Genomic DNA, 25,455 nt, shown 5'->3' with positions numbered 1-25,455 from the left:
TAGCATTCGCCAAGAATGAACTGAAAGCAGGATCTGTCTCACCATACACTGAGAACTGTAGAATATGCAAGGCACATGGAACTTACTTTCTTATGTATAAAAGCTTATATATGCTCCTTATACATCTGTCCTAATGCTTTCCAAACAGTCCTCACTCTAAGCCTCACCAAGACCCAGATGAGGAGACAAAGGCACAGAGGGGTGAGTCACTTGACCAAGTCACGGCACGGGAAAGGGACAGAATTTTTGTGTCAAATCCAGGAAGTTCACCTCTTGGCTACAGTGCTTCTGATTCACCAGTGATTCCCACACAGTGGTCCCCGGGCCAGCGGCATCAAAATCACCCAGGAACTGGATAGAGATGAAAAGTCACTGGCCTCAACCCAGACTTACTGAATCAGAAACTCTGGGGAATGAGGCCCAGAAATATTTGTTTGAACAAGCTTGCCAGGTGATTCTCATGCACACTACAGTTTGAGGAATATTGAACTAGGCCTTTGGAATGAGGTTTTTCTTTACTGAGTGTTTTAGGGGAATTCTTGGGTAAATATCAGAAGAGATTCACTAGAGTCCTTTCTGGGTACAAGTTAATAAATAGGTTTCCTTTCTGAGGTACTGCACGCAATAGTCAGAACTGTAACAAAGTATATTTATGAACATATTAATAAAAAATGTGTTTACTCTGTGAAAATAATATTCCCCTTAGAAAGGCGTTCACATGAACTTGGTGATTGATCTAACAGGGTACAGTCGGGAAGGGTCAAGAGTCACCCCACACCTTGTATCTCAGGTCAGCCCACCTCTTTCCATCTCTGCTCCCATCCTGGCCCCAACTACACTCATCTCTCACTCAGAAATCTACAGTGGCTTCCTAACTCGACACCCCTTCTATTCTGAAACTCATTCAAACTGTTCTTCACATTGAAGTCAGAGTGATTTTTCTGCAAATCTGAGCTTAAGTAAAGCCCTTAAAGAGTTACTGTTGTTCACAGGATACAAAACAAAATGCCTAACAAGGCATTCCTGACTTTTTAATGATCACCATTCTTTTTTTTTTTTTTTTTTTTTTTTTTTGAGACGGAGTCTCACTCTGTCACCCAGGCTGGAGTGCAGTGGCCGGATCTCAGCTCACTGCAAGCTCCGCCTCCCGGGTTTACGCCATTCTCCTGCCTCAGCCTCCCGAGTAGCTGGGACTACAGGCGCCCGCCACCTCGCCCGGCTAGTTTTTTGTATTTTTTAGTAGAGACGGGGTTTCACCGTGTTAGCCAGGATGGTCTCGATCTCCTGACCTCGTGATCCGCCCATCTCAGCCTCCCAAAGTGCTGAGATTACAGGCTTGAGCCACCGCGCCTGGCCATGATCACCATTCTAACTGGTGTGAGATGGTATCTCATTGTGGTTTTGGTTTGCATTTCTGTGATGGCCAGTGATGACGAGCATTTTATGAAAGGTATTTTTTTAAAAAACACCCAAATTGATGGGGTGTGGTGGCTCACACTTGTAATCCCAGAACGTTGGGAGGCCAAGACAAGAGGACCGCTTTAGCCCAGGAGTTTGAGGCTGCAATAAGCTATGATAGCTCCACTGTACTCCAGCCTGAGGGACACAGTGAGATCCTGTCTCTTAAAAAAAAGATTAAAAAAAAAAGATCCAAACTGAACTTTTAGTGAACTTGAAGACATAACAATAGAAACTATTCAAAATGAAAAAGACAAAAAGAATTTAAAAGAAAAACACAAAAATAGCAACAGTGAGTGGCAGGACAGTTTTATGTGACACTCATATCTCATGTGCAAAGGGCTCCTTAAGCATATTTTGATCTGTGGCTTTATCATTTTATCAAATTTGGAGATTTTTCAGTCATTATTTCTTCAAATATTTTTTCTGCCCTTCCCACAACCTCTCTCCTTTAGGGACTCTAGTTACACATATATTATAAGAAAGATTGAAAGAAGTCTTCTAGGCAGAAGGAAAATGAAATGAAAACCAGATGAAAATGAATAAACTGTACCAGAAATGATAACTAGTAAATACACCGGTAAATATATATACTTTAGAATTTAAATCTTTTGAAAATATGATTGTTTAATCAAGAGTAATACCAATGTACTATGGAATTCATAACATACGTATAAGTGAATGTATGACAACAAAACCATAAAGACTATATAAGTGGAAAAGGGCAAATAGAAGTATGTTATTTAAGCTTCTTATACTGTCAGTGAACCTGTATAATATGATTTGAAGGTAGACTATGTTAAGTTAAAGATTTTAAACCCTGCACCAACTAGTAAAAGAACAAAACAAGGAGTTACAGCTAAAATCCAACAATGAAGATAAAATGGAACCATAAAAACTTTCAATTAATTTTTAAAAAGGCAAAAATAGAGGAAAAGGGTAACACTGAATAATGTTACAAATAGAAAGCAAATAGCAGGAGGAGATACTTAGACCTAACCACAGCAATAATCATATTAAGTATAAACGGTTTAAATGCCACAATAAAAAGTCCGAGATTGTCGTATTGAATCAAAAAAACAAGACCTAATAAACACAAGAAATTCTCTTTAAATATAAATAGACAAACTGATTAAAACTAAAATGTTCAACAACGATACACTGTGCTAACCCTTCTCAAAAAAAGACTGGATACACCTGTAATCCCAGCAATTTGGGAGGCCAAGGCAGGCAGACGACTTGAGGTCAGGAGTTCAAGACCAGACTGGCCAACATGGTGAAACCCCGTCTCTACTAAAAATACAAAAATTAGTCAGGCATGGTGGTGGTGCCTGTAATCCCAGCTACTTGGGAGGCTGAGGCAGGAGAATCACTTAAACCTGGGAGGCAGAGGCTGCAGTGAGACAAGATAATGCCACTGCACCCCAGCCTGGGTAACAGAAGGAGACTCTGTCTCAAAACAAAACAAAACAAAAGACTGAAGTGGCTATATTAATATCAGACAAATTTTATTTCAGAGTAAAGAATATTTCCAGTGATAAAGAAGGAATTGGAAATGGCTTTATGCACTCTTGTATTATTTGAAAAAAATCAAATAATACAACATGTAGCCTATATAGGTACATGTATATTTGAACATGTACTTATTTAGCAATTTAAACATTCAATACACTTTTCTTTAGGCTACTCCCTATACCTAGCACTATATAAGTATTTAAAAAAAAAAAAAAAAAAAAAAGGATAAAGAAGTTGGACACAGCCCCAGACCTAGGGGAGCAAAATCTGTTAAGGAGACAAGACGCTAACTTTGTTTTTTAAGCTAATAAAAGATGTGTCAGATGTTAATTGAAAAATGGGAGTTCAGACAAAAGAATATTTCTGGGATCAGAGCAATTAGGGAAAGTTTCTAGAAGAGAGCTAAACCCCAAGAGTATGCACAGATAAAGAGAAAGAGGGAAGAAGAAAGACATTTTATAATAATTGGAAAATTTTTAATTTATGTGGCTGGGTAGGATTTTACTTTGCTTTATGAGACCATTTTGGTCTCATTGCTTCCAGGTTTTATGGCTTTTGTGGAAAGTGGTTTGGGTGGATGCAGGGGAACTGCTCTCGTGAACGGGTCATGGCTTTGCAAGCTTTCCAGCAAACTACAAAGAAACAGCAAGGCTCTGGCCGCGTGGAAGCCTGCCTGCCTTGGCATCCTTGGAAAGATTGGTGTGGCTTAATGCGAGGCATAAAACAACACATTTTTTTACACCTCATCCCAGGACAATGACTAAGACCAAGACCAAGTTATTACCTCTGTACAGAGATGATGAAGATCAACTGGGCACCAACCACCACCTTGAGAGTGGGTCACCACACAAGCCCTGTCTCCAGGGCGAGGGGGCCCTAAAAGAAATGGAATTACCCTGCTCCACCAGCTCAGAGGAATGAGGCCTGATGTAGATATTGAGCTGAATTACAGGTGATTTTTTAAAAACCTACACATCTGAGTTTTAGGGTTGAGATTTGTGTTCATAACAGAGATCAGCAGCTCAATCGTTAGAATCATTTTCTGATAATAAGATGATTACTCTTTCTTCTTTCTTAGGTACATTGAAGGAGGTCAGTTTGGAGAACCACAGTGTAGACACTTACTCTCTCTCCTTTCTGTTTCAGATAAACTCAGAGCAGGAAGACAGCAAAGAATAGCAGTGAAAAGCATAGTGCTTAATCCAACCCCTTACTCACTGCTGAGACCTGGAAATGATGTTCATCAGATACAAAACAGGAGCGATGATAACTCATTATGTTTGTGTGATGATAAACAGAGAAAATACATTGAAGAGCTTATATGAGTGGCAGACATGGGACATGCTTCCCAGTGGCTGGCCAGCCTGTCGTCTTCTCCATCATGTGTCCAGAGAAAAGCTCTGCACATCAACCTCTCAATGAATGATGATGGCACCAGTGAAATCAGGGGAGGCATGAAATCATGTTAGTTTGGTTTATAATGCAAGAAGTTACAGAATACAGAGTCCTCAAAACTGAGAATGTGCTAGTTGTATAATAGGGTCCTTCTTGGGACTCAGCCAGGATTCAAACTATAAAGGAAAATCGGGTGAGCAGGTGGGGTAGTCAAGTGATTCTATTTGCATGAATAAATTTGTGAGATGATACCTTCTTGTCCAGGAACATTGAGCAGTGCTCATGCTGGGTGGATTGTGATTTGGAAACCCTGGGAGATGTCATGCCTGACATCAGCTTTCTCGCAGGTGACAGCTGCACCCTCTAACGGCTTCTCAAGTGACAGAGCTCAATAAGTGTAGAAGGGAAAAGTATGAGGATGATCCACGTGCACAGGGTGGACAGCCTCTGTGGTGGGCAATGCATTAGCAAGGGAGAGACATTCTGTATCGTGCAGGTATGTGCAAGAACCAAAGAAAATAACTGTCATGAGAATTCTGACCTCATTAATACCCACAGACTAGAGACACCAGGAATCTGAGCTTGCAAAAGCATAAGGGAGCATAAAGGCTGTGTTCTCTTGCCCTTGGGGCACAGCATTTCACCACATTTTGTATTAATCTAACCTTGATGCAGATCGAAGAGCCCCAGTGATTTCCCAATAAAATGCTCCAGTTGCATAAACTTGCTTGACCTTCAGTAGATGCTCATTCTCTATGGTCCACATCTACTGCAGGGAGAATCTTCCACGTGACTGAAGCAAGAGGTCCCACATGATTTGCTTTTTGCCTGGCATGGAGGCACTGTTTGCCCTGGTGACAAAGGACACATAGCCCTGTCTTTCCTCTGGAGGCCACTGGATTCATACTCCATCCTAAGATAACTTTGTATTAATCAAGACCTCCTAACATGTCTCTTTTTTGAAAATGACAAGCATGCTGTGATGAGGTTCTCAAGGTCTGGTCACAGGTTTCTGTCAACAAGCATGGGGACTTGGCAGTGCTCAGCACTGCTTTCTTCTGTCCTGGCTCGGGTGCAGTGTTGAGACAGGCACAGCAGCAAGTGAGTGTATCTCTTGCAGTCCTATAGCCTTCCCCCTTTTCTTCTCTGTCTGTCCCATATCCTTCTCTTTTCTTTCCCTTCATCTCCATTCTTTTCTTTCTTTCCTGTCACTGTTTTCTTCTTTGCTTTTGTCCTGTTTCCTGCTTTCAAAACACATTTATAAAGAGAGCATCCTCTGAGCCAAAAGTGACAAAACTGTTTCACATTCTTTATCTGGTAGCAGGCTGCCGTCTAAAGGGCATTGTAAACACTTCACAGACCTTCCCTCCCTAAGGGGACTGCCTGATTCTCCATTATAGAATGCCATTAGCTCTAATGAGTGCTGGTTTCAGTGCTAGAAAATAGCAACTAACATAAATTATAAAATATTAAAATTAACACAATAAACTGTCTTGTATTTGCAACATGAATGAATTGAGTTATCATCTTATAATATTCAAGGACACAAAAAGCAAAAATAGCATGCCTGATTAAATGATATTTTCCAATAATTTCTTAATTTAAAATAGTCAAGTAGGCAGGCAGAAAGACTACGTTTCCCAGCCTCCATTGCAGTTAGGTTGAGACCATGTGACTGAGTTCCAGCTGATGGAAAATAGGTGAAAATCGCATACTTCCAGGTGTGGGATTTTTGTTTGTTTGTTTGTTTTTTGGTTTTTTTTTTTTGGTTTTGGGTTTTTTGTTTTTTATTTGTTTGTTTGTTTGTTTTTGACAGAGTCTTGCTCTGTTGCCCAGGCTGGAGGCTGGAGGGTAGTGGCATGATCTCAGCTCACTATAATCTCCACCTCCTGGGTTCAAGCAATTCTCCTGCCTCAGCAACCCAAGTAGCTAAGACTGCAGGGGCACACCACCACGTCTGGCTAATTTTTGTATTTTTAGTAGAGATGGGGTTTCACCATGTTGGCCAGCTGCTCTCGAACTCCTGACCTCAGGTGATCTGCCTGCCTCAGCTTCCTAAAGTGCTGGGATTATAGGCATGAGCCACTACGTCCAGCCCAAGGGTGATCTTTAAAAACATCTCTCACAGGCTTTTTTTACTGCATGCTACAAGATGTAGGAGGATTGCCTAATCCATAATGCATTGTGTGCCAAGCAATATATAATTTTAAATTGTGTTAATATCCTGAGATTTCAGGGTTTATTGTTTGCAAAACAGTATAACTTATCCTGACTCATACAATGGAAAATTATAATTTAAGCATCTACTAAAGCTAATAAAAGCCTCAGAATAAAACAAAGAAATAAATCTTCATAATCTTGGATTTGGCACTGGATTCTTAGATATGACACTAAAAAGCAACAGCAGCAAAAGATAAAAAAAATAGATAAATTAGACTTTATCTAATTTTTGTGTATCAAGGCTTATTATCAGGAAAGTGAAAAGACAACCTACAGACAGGGAGAAAATATGTTCAAATCAGACAATAAGATTTTACTATCTAGATTTCATTTACATTTGTTTTGCTTTTTCTTGCTATTTACTGATTGAAGAAATTGGATCTTTGCAGCCCAGCTGGGACTTGGGAATATAGAAAGAAGTCCTTCAACTCAACAACAAAAAGACAAACAACCCAATCAAAAAATTGTCGAAGGACTTGAATAGTCAACACTCCAAAGAAGATATATAAATGGCCAGTAAGCAGCTGAAGAGATGCTCAACATCACTAATGATTAGGAAAATGAAAATCAAAACCACAATGAGATATCACTTCATACAGGTTAGGATGACTAAGGAAAAAAAAATCACAAGTGTTGTCAAGAATGTGGAGAAATCAGGATGCTAGGATATTGTGGGTGGGAATGTAAGATGGTGCTGCACTATGGAAAACAGTTTGGTGGTTCTTCAAAAAGCTAAACAGAATTACCGTATAACTCAGCAATTCTACACCTAGGTATATACCCAAAAAATCTGAAAACAAGGACTCAAAGAGATACTTCTATGCCAGTGCTCATTGCAGCACTATTCACGACAGCCAAAAGGGGCAAACAAGCCAGGTGCCCATCAACAGATGAGTGGATAAATGAAGTGTTGTTAATGCCTACAGTGGGATATTTATTACTCAGCCATAAAAAGGAATGAAACTCTGACACATGTAACAACGTGGATGAGGCTTGAAAACATTATGCTAAGTGAAGTCAGCCAGACACAAAAGAACAAATACTGTAGATTCCACTTATATGAAATGTTCAGAATAGGACAATTCCTGAAAACAAAAAGTTAAGTTAAAGGTTGCTAGGGGCTGGGGGGAGGTGGAATAGAAAATTCTTACTTAATGAGTAGAGTTTCTGTTTGGGATGATGAAACAATCATAAGTAAATAGTGGTGATGGTGCACAAGATTATGAAAGTAATTAATGTATACTTAAAATGGCTTAAATGGCAAATCATATACAGTATTACATATAGAGAGAGAAAGAGAGAGAGAGAGAGATTACTGCTCCAAAAAATGGGGGGGAAGTCTATCACTTAAATTTAAATTTGAAGTTGCAGTTTGGATTCATGATGTATTTAATCTTTATATTTTACTTTTCTATTTCCTAGCTCTGTCTACTGAAAAGGCCAAATAACAAAAATCAGCACAACAGCAATAAGCATCCTAGCCTAGTACCTAAGTTGTCTCTAAGTACGTTTTCCCCAGAAAAAAAAAAAACAACAACAACTAAGAACCCTTAAAGAAAGGTGCATTTCAAGATCTGAGCAGGAAATATATAGGACAATCCTGGAATATCTTGTTACAGAAAGAGAAAAGCCTCTTATGAGGTCCATTAGAACCAGCCAAATGAGTTTCAGGAGGCACCTTGTTAATCTCCCATTTACCAAGGATTGGGACCATTTGAACATCAATAAAAATAACTGCAACAATTTGAAGTACATAAAATATGTTTATTCCCATGAGTCCATAATAATACTTAAAAAAAAAAAAAAAAAAAAAAAACTTCTTTGCCACACTTAAAGGATGCTAAGAAGCCAACTCATTATTTTGAAAACTAGAAAATAAAAAAGAATCAAATATTTTAATCCTGCTTTTCCTATACAAATGAGATGTCAAAACAACAAAAAGTTTGTGAGGAAACTTTCTCTTTATAGAATTATTCCAGCTTTAAAAATGAAGATGAAAATGAAGAAGAGGAGAAGGAGAACGTGGAGGAGGAGAAGGAGAAGAAGGGGGAGAGGAAAGGGGAAAAGGAGAAGGGGAAGAGGAAGAGGAAGAAGAAGAAGAGGAAAAGGAACAAGAAGAAGAAGAGGAGGAGGAGGAGGCAGAGGAGGAGGAGAGGAGAAGGAAAAGGAAGAAGAAGATGAAGAAGAAATATTGATAGGACAGACATAAACAAATGGCTGAATGGTGGCACCATTTCCTGAGGTGGGGCACACTAAGTTGAGAAGCAAGGCAGAGAGAAGGCATGAGTTCTGTTAAGGATTACATTCACCTGCTTCAGTTGTCGTTACAAAGGACCACAGATGGGCTGTTGGGGGAGTTGCTGAAACAGCAGAAATCTACTGTCTCACAGTCTTGAAGGCTGGATGTCCAAGATCAAGGTGTTGGCAGGGTTGGTTTCTCTAAGGCCTCTCTCCTTGGCTTGCAGATCACTGTCTTCTCCCTGTATACTCACATGGTCATCCCTCTGTGTGTGTCTGTGTCCGCATCTCCTCTGCCTATAACACACCAGTCAGGTTGGATTAGAGTCCACTGGAAGGATCTCATTTTACCTTAATCACCTCTTTAAAGACCCTGTCTCCAACTACATCACATTCTGAATTACTGAGGGTTAGGACTTCAAAATATAATTTTTTTTTTTTTGTGGGGGGGGATGCCCACAACAAGGACATGCTTCCTTTAAGATCCAAATGAAAATGTTTACCAGGCCATTGTACCATGAAGCTTAGAGCACAGAAGAGAGGACTGTGCTGGGAGGGGACTGTGCTGGGAGACAGAGAGTCTGAGAGGGAAACTGATTGAGAGGTGCAGGTGGCTGTAGGAAACCCCAACCCAGGACAAGCTGGGTTGGGGGTGGTGAGTCAGAACACTCAGATCATCACGCCTGCTCAATGCCATTCTCCAGCAACAGGAAGGAGGGCTCCTCAGAGAAATATCTGGTCCCAGGTCTGGTGCAGGGAACACATAAGATGAGCCTGGAGGGTCACACAGCCCTGGAAATTAAGGAAGTGTTAGAAGAGGATGGAGACACAGCAAGAGGACCCAGGAGCCAGCTGAAAAAGGCATCCACTGGTCAAATTTGGAATAATTTGAACTAAATAGTGATAATAAGGGATTATAACCTATATCATAGACAAGGAATCCATGCACCCACACAGATATGAGCAAATAAATATGGGAGAAGGGCCAGCTCTTCCTTTCAGGAGAATGCCAACTCATATATGCAAAAGGAATGACAGAATTAGAAAACCACTTGGCACCCACAACTGTAATGGCTGTTTTAGGCAAAAATCATCAAAAGATGCTAAAATCAACTGGCAAATGTGTGATAAGAAGCAGGATATTTGCATAGTCTCAAAGTATCACCTCCCAAGATTCTCATTAATGACAAAGGGGAAAATAGGAACTTAGCAGTGAAGAAACCTGTGGCACTGTGTTCACCAAGTAACTCTCGCTACCATCACCAGCGATGGGGCAAATTGCTACCACGTTCCTCCTGATCTGACACAGCACCACTTCTGTTGTATCTCTGCCAAAAATGCATGAACTGTATGCCCACACACGCATCACAAACACACACCACACACGCATGTGCACAGACACACGTACACACACACATGTTCTGCAGAAATGTCAGGCAAACCCATTTGGAGGGATATTCAACAAAATAATGAACACCACTCTTCACAAAAATCAAAACCATGGAAGATTTAAAAAAGACTAAAGAACTATTCCAGATTAAAGGATACCAAGGAGACAGGACAACGAAAAGCAATGTGGGATGCTGGATCAGAAAAATAACAATAGTGCGACACCTAGAAAAACTGGAATAAGGTCTGTAGATTAGACAATAGAATGGTATTGATGTTAATTTCCTGCTTTGATAGTTGCACTACAGTTATAAAAGAGAATACCCCTGGGTTTTGGATATGCACAGTGAAGTGTTCCAATAAGGGAACCACATGTCTGCAATTTATTCTTAAATACGTCAAAACAAAAACTGTGAACTATACACACGAACAAGTGTGCACACACACACACACGCACACACGGGACTGGGATGAGAACCAAATACTCGGTAACATGATACTATTTTTTGCAATTTCTTGTAAGTCCAAAATTATTTCAAAACGAGAAATTGTTAAAAGGAAAGAAATGACAGCAGCAATAACAAAACAGGGTGGGATGTGTGGAAGTACCCGGTGAGCTCCTGTGTTGCTCTAGTTCTCAACCTGGATCAGCTTATCATGTACATGCAGCTGTAATGAAACAACTAATTCAAACAAAATTCTTCTTGTCATTAAAGGCAGGCGTCTGGTGGACCTTCTTCTTCTTAGATTGTGATTCAAAAACCCAAACCATTCCTCACTGGTCTGAAAAGTGAGTCCATTGCCGAAGCCTCCTGAACCTGGATGTGGGAGGGTTCTGCTTCTAGAGAGGTGATTTCCTTTCCTTTCAAAGCAGCTGGCTAATGACCACATGCCCCTCTAGGCATGAAGACAGGGGAGCAACTGACCTTGGAAGGGAAAACTAGGAACCATAACACAGTTTCTTATCTCCTCATATCCTTGGTCTCATTCGATCAATCCAAGTAGTTTCCAGCCTTTGAATATGGCCAGGACAGCCAAGAAACCAAGTTCCCATTTTTGGGCAAAGAGCTGAAAGAGTTTCCAAAGGTGAATTGCCAGGTCACCTTCCTCCTCCTCTGTCCTCCAGCTGCTTAGAGGAGTAGAAGTTAAAAGCTGGTTAAATAACTAATATTAAAAAATAATTTGGAGAATCACAAAGGTTCTCACACAAGAGGACTTCACATCGCATTGTCCAACTCTGATTTTCTAGATGAAGAAGCCAGAAGCCCATTGAAGCAAAACAGTTTGTTCAAAGTTACTCTGGTCAGGGCAGGCCAAGACAAGAGATTGTACCAGGGGCCATAGGGCACACAGAGGACACCTGACCGAGATTGGGGGTCATTAGAGAAAAGTCTCTGGAGAAAGAAAGCAGTGAGACAGAATCCTAAGGAATTCAACAGAGGGAGCTGACACATGTTCTAAGGAGACAGATACACAGCCCAGAGCTGGGAAAGCAAGGCAGGGTGCAGGACACAAGCAGCAGCCCCCCACATGTGGCCTGTGGGCAGATGAACCCACAAGGAGCCGCAGAGTCCGGGGCCTGGGGAGGGATTGGGGTTCGATCCGGAGGACATGGGGAGCCTTAGAGGAGTTCAAGCCAGAACTTTCATTCTCACATTCCGCTCTGCGCTCCGGGCAAGGTATGGCATTGTTACTCCTCCTTCACTGCACCTAGGCTTAGAGTTCTTGACACCAGCTCTAGACCAAGAGGGAGGTCTCCAGAAGAGAGACTGGGATGAGCTCTGGACCCTGAACTGGTCAGTCTCCGTCACTCCTGGGGTCTTCTGTCCCTGTCTGGTGTGCCCTTCCAATGGCTGGGCCTTGAGTGGCCACTCCTGTGGTGTCAGCTTCCAAATGCTGGTTATTTCTCACATACATCACACACACCCTCCACACATTGCACACGCACACACCTGATAACCAAGATGAGTGACTAAGGTACCAAGGCTTATTAAGCTAGCTTTAGGGCACGTCTGGAAAAAAAGAAAAATGAGCCACAGACACATCTGTGGCTGTTTTTCCAAAGATGTTTTCAGGAGACTTAGTATTTATACATTTCCTGAAATTGAGGGATGGCAGACAGAAAGAGGGGCAGGCAGGTAGTAAAGCAAATGGTTACATTCCTGTTAGACTTTAGTTAGTGCCCAGTTAATCTACATTTCACATCAGAAAAGGTGACTATTTGAAGGGAAAAAAAAGGAGCAAAGGAAGAGTGAATTATGCAGCCACCTCTGGGTAGGAGGGAGGAGTCTTCATTCTGAACCTGGGAAGATAAGCTTGTAATTGATGTTATCAATATGGAATGAGTAGACTTTAGTTTTAGGAGCTAGACTTAGATTGTACACCTAAAATTACAATGGGCATGTCCTTGCTTATGAGAGGCCAGCAGAAAATTTACTCCTGAATGATCTGTGGGGCAGCCCATGGCAGATCCCTGAGGCTTCCTACTTGTCCATGGGGACCTGGCTAGTGCACAATGCTAGAGCTATTCATTTGGAAGCTGGTGTTTCATGGCTCAGCCTCCCTGCTTCAGTTTGGGAGTCCTGATATTTTTTATTCTCCTTTACATACCATCCACACTAGGCACACTATACACACACCACACATACATCACACACACACACATGTTCTCAGTCACATACTTGCTCTTTCTCTTCCTCTTGCTTACTATTTCTCTTACCCTCTTCCTGCTAGTTTCCTGAGAGCTTCCTCTTCATTACTAAAGGGGGACCCTTACAGAGGGGTAGACTGAAGTTGTTTCTGCTGCCGTCTCTGGCCCCTCTTTCCTGACCAATTCCTGCTCTCTGAGCCCAGCACCTTTGTGAGGCTGAGTGCCCAGTGCTGCCATGCTGCCAGCCAAGAGCTGGGGTAGGCAAGGTTCTCTCCTTCTCTTGGCTGAGAATGAATATGCCCATCATCCCAAACCTGCCCTCACCCTGTGCCCTTTACTGACACATAAGGACTCAAAGCCACTTTGTCTCTGGGCACCTTACTCCTACCTGCAGGGAGCTTTTCATAAGCTGATGACCGTGCAGCAATACTGGAGTCACTCCCAGCCCAAATCACCACGCAGAGATGCAAGCCAGCTCCTTCTCTCACACAAGGGAAATTTCAACTCATTGAGATACTCAAAATGGATGCCCTGGGCTTATCAAAACTTTGATGCAATACTCAATTTTGTTTAAAAGTCATACGTACAGATATGCATGAATGTATATACTGTATATATAGATAGGGTTAGAAAAAGTTATTGGAAGAACATACACTAAAACACATGTTTGAGCAGTAGTAGATTTACAAGTGATTTTTTAATTCCCTGCTTTATTCGATTTTGGTATAATAAATATGCAACAGTTTTAGAATCAGAAAAGACATGACATAAAAATTGCCCATGAGACTAGAACAAGTAGAAGAAAGAATTTTAGGGCTTGAAGACAAGGCTTTAGGATTAACCCAAACAGAAAAGACAAAGAAAAAAAGAATCAAAATAAATAAAGTCATCAGGAAATATGGAATTTTGTAAAACAGCCAACTCTAAGAATAATTGGTGCTCCTGAGGAAGAAAAGAATTCTAAAAGTTTGGAAAACTTATTTGAGAGAATAATTGAGGAAAACTTCCCGGGTCTTAGATACTTCCTTGGTCTGAGAGATCTAGATATCCAAATACAAGAAGCTCAAAGAACTCCTGGGAAATGCATTGCAAAAAGATCATCACCAAGGCACATAGTCATCAGGTTATTTAAAGTCAACATGAAGGAAATAATTTTAAGAGCTGTGAGACAAAAGCATCAGGTAATCTACAAAGGAAAACCTATCAGTCTAACAGCAGATTTCTCAGCAGAAGCCTTACAAGCCAGAAGAGACCCAGAACATATCATTAGCCTTCTTAAACAAAATAATTGTCAGCCAAGAATTGTGTAATCAACAACACTAAGCTTCATAAATGGAGGAGAGATGAATTCTTTTTCAGACAAACAAATGCTAAGGGAATTCGCCACTACCAAACCAACACTACAAGAAACGTTGAAAGGAGTTCTAAACCTTGAAACAGAAGCTCAATATAAACTAAGATAGAACCTCCTTAAGGCATAAATTTCAAAGGGCCTATAAAACAATAACACAATGTAAAAACAAAGTATTTAGGCAACAACTAACAATATAAATAGAACAGTACCTCATATCTCAGTATTAAAGTTGAATGTAAGTGGCCTAGATGCTCCACTTAAAAGATACAGAATGACACAATGGATAAAAAAAAATCACCAACCAAATATCTGCTGACTTCAAGAGACTCACCTAACACATAAGGATTCATATAAACTTAAGACAGATCATCAAGTCAGAGGGTCAATAAAGAAACAATGGACTTAAACTATACCCTAGAACAAATGGACTTACAGATATTCACAGAACATTCTACCAAACAACTGCAGAATATACATTCTTCTCATCAGCACATGAAACATTCTCCAAGATAGACCATATGATAGACCATGAAACAAGTCTCAATAAATTTAAGAAAGTAGAAATCATATAAAGTATCTTCCCAGACCACAGTAGAATAAAATGGGAAATCAACTCCAAAGGGAACCCTCAAAACTATGCAAATACATGGAAATTAAATAATCTGCTCTTAAATAATTTTTCGGTTAACAATCAAATCAAGATGGAAATGTAAAAATTATTTGAAATAAACAATAATAGTGACACAACTTACCAAAACCTATGGGATACAGCAAAAGTGGTTCTAAGAAAAAGGTTCATAGCATTCAATGCCAACATCAAAACATCTGAAAGAGCACAAATAGACGATCTAAGGTTATACTGCAAGGAACTACAGAAACAGCAACAAACTAAACCCAAACCCAAGAGAAAAAAAAAAAGCAAAATAAGAGCAGAACTAAATGAAATTGAAAGAAAACAACAACTACTACTACAAAAACGACACAATGGCTGGGTGCGGTGGCTCATGCCTGTAATCTCAACACTTTGGGAGGCCATAGCAGTCAGATCACTTGAGCTCAGGAGTTTGAGAAGAGCTTGGCCAGCATGGTGAAACTCATCTCCAAAAGAATATAAAATAATTTTGAATTTTTTTGTAAAAATACAAAAATTATCCAGGCACGGTGGTGCACACCTGTCATCTTAGCTACTTGGGAGGCTGAGACAGGAGAATCACTTGAACCAGGGAGGCAGAGGTTGCAGTGAGTCGAGGTCATGCCACTGCACTCCAGCCTGTGTGACAGAGGGAGACTCAGTCTCACAAAAAGAAAAAAAATACAAAAGAGAAATGAAACAAAAAGCTGTTTCTTTGTAAAGATAAACAAAATTGATAGACCATTAGCAAGATGAACCAAGAAAGGAAGAGAAAAGATACAAATAAGCTCAATTAGAAAGAAACTGGAGATATTACAACCAATACCACAGAAATACAAAAGATCATTCAAGGGTACTATGAACAGCTTTATGCACACAAACTACAAAATCTAGGGAAAATGGATAAATTCCTGGAAATATGCAACCTTCCTAGATTAAGTCAGGAATAAATAGAAATGCTGAACAGAACAATAACCAGCAGCAATATTGAATTAGTAATTTTTTAAATGCCAACAACAAAAAAAAAGTTCAGGACCAGATGGATTCACAGCTGAATTCTGTCAGACTTTCAAAGAATAATTGGTACCAATTCTACTGAAACTATTCCAAAAGATAAAGAGAATCCTCCCTAAATCATTTTATGAAGCCAGAATCACTCTAATACCAAAACCAGGAAAAAAAAAACATAACAAAAAAAGAAAACTACAGACCAATATCCCTGATGAATATAGATGTAAAAATCATCCACAAAATACTAGCTAACTGAATCCAACAGCATATCAAACAGATAACACATCTTGATCAAGTGGGTTTCATACCAGAGATGCAGGGATGGTTTAATATACACAAGTCAATAAATGTGATACATCACATGAACAGAAAATTTCTTTAAAAATCATATGATCATCTCAATATGCAGAGAAAGCATTTGATGAAATCCAGTCATGCTTTATGATTAAAAAAAAAACTCAACAAAATAGACATAGAAGGGACTTACCTCAAAGTAATAAAAGCCATATATGACAAACCCACAGCCAACATTATACTGAATGGGGAAGAGTTGAAAGCATTCCCCTGAGAACGAGAACAAGACAAGAATGCCCACTTTCACCCCTTATATTCAACATAATACTGGAAGTCCTAACCAGAGCAATCAGACAAGAGAAAGAAATAAAGGGCATCCAATTTGGAAAAGAGGAAGTCAATCTATTGCTGTTTATTGATGATATGATTGTATGCCTAGAAAACCCTAAAGACTCACCCTGAACATTCTTTAGATTTGATAAATGAATTCAATAAAGTCTCAAGATACAAAATAAATGTACACAAATCAGTAGCACTGCTATACACCAACAATGACCATGCTGAGAGTCAAATCAAGAACTCAGTCCCTTTCACAACAGTTGCCAAAAAAAAAAAGAGTAAAATATGTAGAAATATACTTAACCAAGGAGGTGAAAGATCTCTACAAGGAAAACTACAAAACACTGCTGAAATAAATCATAGAGGACACAAATGGAAACAATCCCATGCTCATGGATAGAAAGAATCAATATTGTGAAAATGACCATATTGCCAAAAGCCATCTACACATTCAATGCAATTCCCATCAAAATGCCATTGTCATTCTTCATAGAACTAGAAAACAATACTAAAATTCATATGAAACCAGAAAAGAATCTGCATAACCAAAGCAATACTAAGCAAAATGAAAAAATCTGGAGACATCACATTACCCAATGTCAAACAGCATGGTACTGGTATAAAAATAGGCACATCAGTCAATGGAACAAAATAGAGAACCTATAAATAACGCCAAATACTTAGAGCTAACTGATCTTCCACAAGCATACAAAAGCATAAATTGGGGAAAGGGCATACTATTCAACAAATGGTGCTGGAAAAATCTGACAAGCCACATGTAGAGGAATGAAACCGAATCCCCATCTCTCACCTTATATAAAAATCAACTCAAGATGGATCCAAAACTTAAACCTAAACCAGAAATTGTAAAAATTCTAGAAGATAACATGGGAAAAATTCTTTTTGACATTGGCTTAGGCAAATAATTCATGACTAAGACCCCAAAAGCAAATACTACAAAATCAAAAATAAATAGATGGAACCTAATTGGACTTAAAAGCTTTAGCACAGCAAAGGAAATAATCAGCAGAGTAAACAGACAGCCCACAGAGTGGAATAAAATATTCACTAACTACGCATCCAACAAAGGATTAATATCCAGAATCTACAAAGAACTCAAATCAGTAAGGAAAAAACAATCCCATTAAAAAATGGGCAAAAGACATGAATAGACAATTCTCAAAATAAGATATACAAACAGCCAACAAACATGAAAAAGTGCTCAACCAAGAAGAAATTGATTCCCGGAACAGACCAATAATGAGCTCTGAAATTAAATCAGCGATACATAGCTTACCAACCAGAAAAAAAAAAAAACCTGGGACCTAATGAATTCATAGCCAAATTCTGCCAGATGTACAAAGAAGAGCTGGTACCGTTTCTACAGAAACTATTCCAAAAAATTGAGGAGAAACTTCTCCCCAACTCATTCTACGAGGCCAGCATCATCTTGATACCAAAACCTGGCAGAGACACATACAAAAAAGAAAACTTCAAGCCAATATCCTTGATGAACATTGATGCAAAAGGTCTCAACAAAATACTTGCAAACTGGATCCAGTAGCACATCAAAAAGTTAATCCACGCCAGGTGCAGTGGCTCACGCCTGTAATCCCAGCACTTTAGGAGGCCAAGGCAGGAGGATTGCCTGAGCTCAGGAGTTCAAAATTAACCTAGCCAACATGGCGAAACCCTGTCTCTACAAAAATACAAAAAATTAGCTGGGCGTGGTCAGAGGCACCTCTAATCCCAGTTACTCAGGAGGCTGAGGCGGGAGAATTGCTTGAACCCGGGAGGTGGAGGTTGCAGTGAGCCGAGATCATGCCACTGCACTCCAGCCTGGGTGACAGAGCAAGACTCTGTCTCAAAAAAAAAAAGAAAAAAAAAGTTAATCCACCATGATCAAGTAAGCTTTATCCCCAGGATGAGAGGCTGGTTTAACACACTCAAATCAATAAATGTGATTCATCGCATAAACAGAACTAAAGACAAAAACCACATGATTATCTCAATAGACGCAGAAGAAAAGGCTTTTGACAAAATTCAACACCCCTTCATGTTAAAAACACTCAATGAACTAGGTATTGAAGGAAGACACCACAAAATAGTAAGAGCCGCCGATTACAAACCCACAGCCAGCATTATATTGAATGGGCAAAAGCTGGAAGCATTCACCTTGAAAAGCGGCACAAGACAAGGATGCCGTCTCTCACCACTTCTATTCAACATAGTATTGAAAGTCCTAGCCAGATCAATCAGGCAAGGGAAAGAAATCAAGGGCATAAAATAGAAAAAGAGGAAGTCAAACTACCTCTGTTTGCAAACGACATGATTTTATACCTAGAACACCCCATAGTCTCAGCCCAAAAGTACCTCCAGCTGATAAACAACCTCAGCAAAGTTGCAGGATACAAAATCAATACAAAAATCACCAGCATTCCTATACACCAACAACAGCCTAATCAGAAAAGCCATCCCATGCATAACTGCCACAAAAAGAATAAAATACCTAGGAATAGAGCTAACCAGGAAGGTGAAAGATCTCTACAATGAGAATTACAAAACATGGCTCAAAGAAATCAGAGAAGATACAAACAAATGGGAAAACATTCCATGCTCATGGATAGGAAGAACCAATATCATTAAAATGGCTATACTGCCCAAAGCAATTTATAGATTCAATGCTATTTCTATCAAACTACCAATTACATTCTTCACAGAACTGGAAAAAAACTATTTTAAATTCACATGAAACCAAAAAAGAGCCCAAATAGTCAACGCAATCATAAGCAAGAAGAACAAAGCTAGAGGCATCACATCAGCTGACTTCAAACTATATTACAAGGCTACAGTAACCAGAATAGCATATACTGGTGCAAATGCAGGCACATAAACCAATGGAACAGAACAGAGATCCCAAAAATAAGGTCACACGTCTACAGCCATCTGATCTTCGACAAAACTGACAAAAACAAGCAATGGGGAAAGGACTCCCTATTCAATAAATGGTGCTGGGATAACTGATTAGCCATATGCAGAAGATTGATACTGGACCCCGACATCACATACAAAAAATAACTCAACATGGATTAAGGACTTTCATGTGAAACCCAAAACCATAAAAACCCTGGAAGACAGCTTAGGCAATACCATCCTGGACACAGGAAAATTGACAAATGTTATCTAATTAAACTTAAGCGCTCCTGAACAGCAAAAGAAATTATCAACAGAGTAAACAGACAACCTACAGAATGGGACAAAATATTTGCAAACTAAGCATCTGACAAAGTCTAATATCCAGCATCCATAAGGAACCTAAACAAATTTACAACAGAAAAACAAACAACCCCATTAAAAAGTGGGCAAAGGACATGAACAGACACCTCTCAAAAGAAGACATACAAGAAATGGGGAAAGGATTCCCTATTTAATAAATGGTGCTGGGAAAATTGGCTAGCCATAAGTAGAAAGCTGAAACTGGATCCTTTCCTTACCCCTTATACGAAGATTAATTCAAGATGGATTAGAGACTTAAATGTTAGACCTAATACCATAAAAACCCTAGAAGAAAATCTAGGTAGTACCATTCAGGACATAGGCATGGGCAAGGACTTCATGTCTAAAACACCAAAAGCAACGGCAACAAAAGCCATAATTGACAAATGGGATCTAATTAAACTAAAGAGCTTTTGCACAGCAAAAGAAACTACCATCAGAGTGAACAGGCAACCTACAGAATGGGAGAAAATTTTTGCAACCTACTCATCTGACAAAGGGCTAATATCCAGAATCTACAAAGAACTCAAACAAATATACGAGAAAAAAACAAACAACCCCATCAAAAAGTGGGGAAAGGATATGAACAGACATTTCTCAAAAGAAGATATTCATACAGCCAACAGACACATGAAAAAATGCTCATCATCACTGGCCATCAGAGAAATGCAAATCAAAACCACAATGAGATACCATCTCACACCAGTTAGAATGGCAATCATTAAGAAGTCAGGAAACAACAGGTGTTGGAGAGGATGTGGAGAAATAGGAACACTTTTACACTGTTGGTGGGATTGTAAACTAGTTCAACCATTATGGAAAAGAGTATGGCAATTCCTCAAGGATCTAGAACTAGATGTACCATATGACCCAGCCATCCCACTACTGGGTATATACCCAAAGGATTATAAATTAGTCTACTACAAAGACACATGTACACGTATGTTTATTGCGGCACTATTCACAATAGCAAAGACTTGGAATCAACCCAAATGTCCATCTGTGACAGACTGGATTAAGAAAATGTGGCACATATACACCATGGAATACTATGCAGCCATAAAAAAGGATGAGTTTGCGTCCTTTGTAGGGACATGGATGCAGCTGGAAACCATCATTCTTAGCAAACTATCACAAGAAGAGAAAACCAAACACCGCATGTTCTCACTCATAGGTGGGAACTGAACAATGAGATCACTTGGACTCGGGAAGGGGAACATCACACACTGGGGTCTATCATGGGGAGGGGGAGGGGGAGGGGGGAGGAGGGAGGGATTGCATTGGGGAGTTATACATGATATAAATGATGAATTGATGGGTGCTGACGAGTTGATGGGTGCAGCACACCAACATGGCATAAGTATACATATGTAACAAACCTGCACGTTATGCACATGTACCCTAGAACTTAAAGTATAATAAAAAAAAAAAAAAAAAAAAGAAAGAAAAAGAAGACATACATGCAGCCAACAAGCATATTTTAAAAAGCTCGACATCACTGATCATTAGAGAAATGCAAATCAAAGCCAACGATATACCATCTCACACCAGTCTGAATGGCTACTATTTAAAAGTCAAAAAATAACACAGGCTGGTGAGTTTGCAGAGAAGGGAGCACTTGCACACTGTCAGTGAAAGTGTAAATTAGTTCAATCATTGTGGAAGGCATTATGGCAATTCCTCAAAGAGCTGAAAGCAGAACTATAATTTGACCCAGCAATCCTGCTACTGGGTACATACCCAGAGGAATATAAATCATTCTACCATAAAGACAGATGTATACAAATGTTCATTGCAGCACTATTCACAATAGCAAAGACATGGAATCAACCTAAATGTCCATCAATGACAGATTGGTTAAAGAAAATGGTGTAAATGTTAAATACATATACACCACAGAATACTAAGTAGTCATAAAAAAGAATGGGACTATGTCTTTTGTGGGAACATGGATGGAGTGGGAGGCTCTTATCCTTAGCAAACTAATGCAGAAACAGAAAACTAAATACTGTATGTTCTCACTTACAAGTGGGAGCTAAATGGTAAGAACTTATGAATACAAAGAAGGAAATAACAGACACTGGGGTCTGCTCAAAGAGGGAGCATGAGAGGAGGGAGAGGAGCAGAAAGATAACTATTGGATACTTGGCTTAATACCTGGATGAGGAAATAATATGTAAAACAAACCCCCATGACACATGTTTGCCTATGTAGCAAACCTTCACATGTACCCTCAAACCTAAAATAAAAGTTTAAAAAATAACAATAAATTGTAAAATAGTCATAAAATAAAACACCAAAAGAAGAGCATAACTTAACTACTGCTAATTGCAGCAACTTGAGTGAATGTCATGAACATATTAAATAAAAATACTCGACAGTAAATAAAAAAGAAAAATTACTCAACACCACTAATCATCTGGGAAATGATTATTTAAACCACCTTACTCCTGCAATAATTGCCATACGTAAAAAGTCAAAAAATGTGGTGAAAAGGGAAAACTTTTACACTACTGCTGGAAATGTAAATTAATACAACCACTCTGGAAAACAGTATGGAGATTATTTAAAGAACTAAAAGCATAGCTATCCTTCGATCCAGCAATCCCACTACTGGGTATCTACCCAAAGGAAAAGAAGTCACTATATGAAAAGACACTTGCACACACATGGTTATAGCAACAAAATTTGCAATTGCAAAGATATAGAACAAACCTAAGTGCCCATGGACAAACAAGTAGATGAAGAAAGTGTATATACATAGCATAGAATGCTTCCCAGCCATACAAAGGAATGAAATAATGTCTTTTGCAGCAACTTAGATGGAGCTGGAGGCCATTACTCTAAGTGAAGTAACTCAGGAATGGAAAACCAAATATCATATTTCCTGCTTATAAGTGGGAGCTAAGCTATGAGGACTCAAAGACACAAGAATGGTATAATGGACTTTGAGGACTCAGCGGGGAAGGCTGGAAAGGGGTAACGGATAAAAGACTACGTACTGGGTACATCGTACACTGCTCAGGTGACAGATGCCCTAAAATCTCAGAAATCACCACCAAATAACTTATCCTTGTAACCAAGAACCACCTGTACCCCAAAAACTATTGAAATAAAATTGTTTTTAATGCCTCATCATTTTAATTTAATTTGAAAGAAAATCATGTTGCATTTTTAAAGTTTATTTTCAGGAAAACATTGACCATGACTTTATCTTCATTCCACGAAGGTTCAATGAGAGGGTAATGATTATAAAAATAGTGGCTATGTCCAGATAGTATCTGGATGATTAGTATCACAAGTTGGTACTTTTCCAAAATATTTCTGAAAACTAGGCTAAGGCCCACGACTTCATGAAAACAAAAAAATGTTGATCTTCTAGGGACTTTGATTCCAAATAAGGGCTTTGATTTATAATAAGGATATTATAAAAATTTATATTATCTTGAACAGCAGTTAGCTGCTCAATGAATATGTTCATATTTTCTAGGAGAAAAGAGTTTTGCCTTATAATCATCTTTAAAACAAATACTTCTTGAAAGAAACCTGCAAAAATATTTTGAGTCACATGAAAACCTCAATGATAAACAGGCAAACGGTACAATAATGTGGTTTACATTCTGCTGGTAAACATACTAGGGATGAGCCACGGGCATTGAAAATCTGTAAATATTCACAATGAGCTCACTCCTCCCACCCAGGAAAATTCTTGGTCCACTGTTTACAACTTCAGGAAATGCGTGGAAACTGATTCCTGAGGCTGGTGAAACACCTTCTAAGGTCAACCTCTTCTGAGTCCATACACATAACTCCAGAGCATGTTCCTTAACAGCAAATGGGCTCTGGGGTCTGCAGACAGATGCTTGCACCAGTGACATTCTCTGTTTCTTCTCTCTTCCTGTCCCTGTTCTTTCTCTAGCCCTCTCTCTTCCCAATTATTTTGTCTCTTACTATTAGTATCTACAGAGACAAAATGTTGTTGTGATTTTCTTGCAATGATAGGGACAAATACCTGAGTTAGTCAAATAGTGGAGCCATTAGCATATTACTTGGAGTTATATTATCCAGACCATTGCCTCAGGAATTCACTTGTGGATAGCCGTAGGTTTTATAACTAAAACTTCCAAGTGTAGTTTTTTTCCCGAGTGCTTCACCAATATTAGAGAACAACGCATTTTTCTCCAGTAAAGTGGTTCTCAAAGTATGGTCCAGGGACTCCAGGAGTCTCCAAGATCCTTTCAAGGGATTCATGAAGTCAAAACTATTTTCATGATAACACTAAGACATTATTTGTCTCATCCTCTTATGAGTCTAGAATGGAATTTTCCAGAGGCTACATGATGAGTAATCTGACATCACAACAGATTGAGTGCAGAGCCAGCTATGAGAATCCAGCTGCCTTCTATTAAGGTAGGCATTAAAGATATTTTAAAAATGTAAAACAATGCCATTCATCTCCCTAAATAGCCTTTATTTTGGGAAATGTAGTTATTTTTATAAAAAGATTTTATTTATATTAACATGTAATGGTTTATATTCTTATTTTTAAATAAATAAGTTAATTTTTAGATTTATTTGTTTTAATTTCTAAAACGATAAAGATCAATAGCTATGATCCACATAAAAAAAAGCTATTTGGGATCCTCAATTATGTTTAAGAATGTCAAAGAGAAATGACAGAAAAATTGATTACTACTTCTCTAGTACAATTTAAAACAAACAATTTTATTAAATTGGCTTATTTTATTTTGGCCTTGTCTGATAGAATCTCTTTGGGGCTAGATATGGCAGCTTTGTAAGGTGTCCACTTGGCCAGGCTGAACCACATTTCCACAGTTGCCTTTCTCATGTGTTTCTGGCCAGAGGGAGCCAAAGAAAGGCTCTAGTGCAGTATTTGAAGCACAGACATGAAGCAACCACCATCTTGTAAATCACCTTACCATATCTGCTTCCAAGAAATAGCCACTTCAAGTCACTCACATGCCTTTGGTATTCACCCCTCATCTGTGGATGCACCTCCTTGGCGCAAGGCACAGCCAGGCCTCCTGCTGCTCCACTTTCCCCCCAGTCCTCCTTCAGGTTCTCTGACTGCTGGGCCAGCTGTGTGTGATGAAAGACCTGGCTTCTCCAGGACATGCAGACCCTCAAGGGCAGAAGGAACACAATAAAGGGTCTGCATTTCTATCTGCTCTCCTGGGCTCCAGCTGATGCATTTCAGCTCCTTCTTGCTCTCCCCTTTTCATATTCATCTTATTTTCCAGGTACCCTTTATGTGGGTGCCTTCAAGCTCCAGCACCAAATATGAAGGCGACTGCCATCACCAGCTCCCACCCCTACCTAAGGTCAAATCCCTGAATGGCATATAACACACTAGAGCAATTAAAAGGATCTAACTAAAGGTAGGGAAGGAAAAATGTGTGTACAGAGACAGGAAGTCATGGACACAGCTATATTGAAAGATACAATGACCTCCTCCTCCTCGTTGTGATATTATCATGCCTTTCCACACTTGGGCTTCTGAGGTTGTTATGCTGAAAGTCTGCCCTAACTACAGGGTCACACACAGAACTGCATCCACAAAGAGGCAGATTGATTGTAGGATGGTTTCATGGGCATATATTTATCTCCAAATTCATCAGATTGTATACATTAATTAAATACAGTTTTTTGTGTTACAATTATACC

At 39.3% G+C, this 25,455-nt stretch overlaps 1 long non-coding RNA gene across 1 annotated transcript; it reads left to right on the top strand.

The window, feature by feature from the left end:
- On the top strand, window positions 1-25,245 carry LINC02843. The gene is made up of 4 exons (XR_004053870.1): window positions 1-201; window positions 4,120-4,864; window positions 24,086-24,180; window positions 25,032-25,245. It is a non-coding gene; the product is annotated as a long intergenic non-protein coding RNA 2843 (long non-coding RNA).
- Window positions 25,246-25,455: the final 210 nt, after the last annotated feature.

The sequence above is a fragment of the Rhinopithecus roxellana genome, chromosome 16 (assembly GCF_007565055.1).
Source record: "Rhinopithecus roxellana isolate Shanxi Qingling chromosome 16, ASM756505v1, whole genome shotgun sequence".
Lineage (NCBI taxonomy): Eukaryota > Metazoa > Chordata > Mammalia > Primates > Cercopithecidae > Rhinopithecus > Rhinopithecus roxellana.
This window is presented reverse-complemented; position numbering and strand designations above follow the sequence as displayed.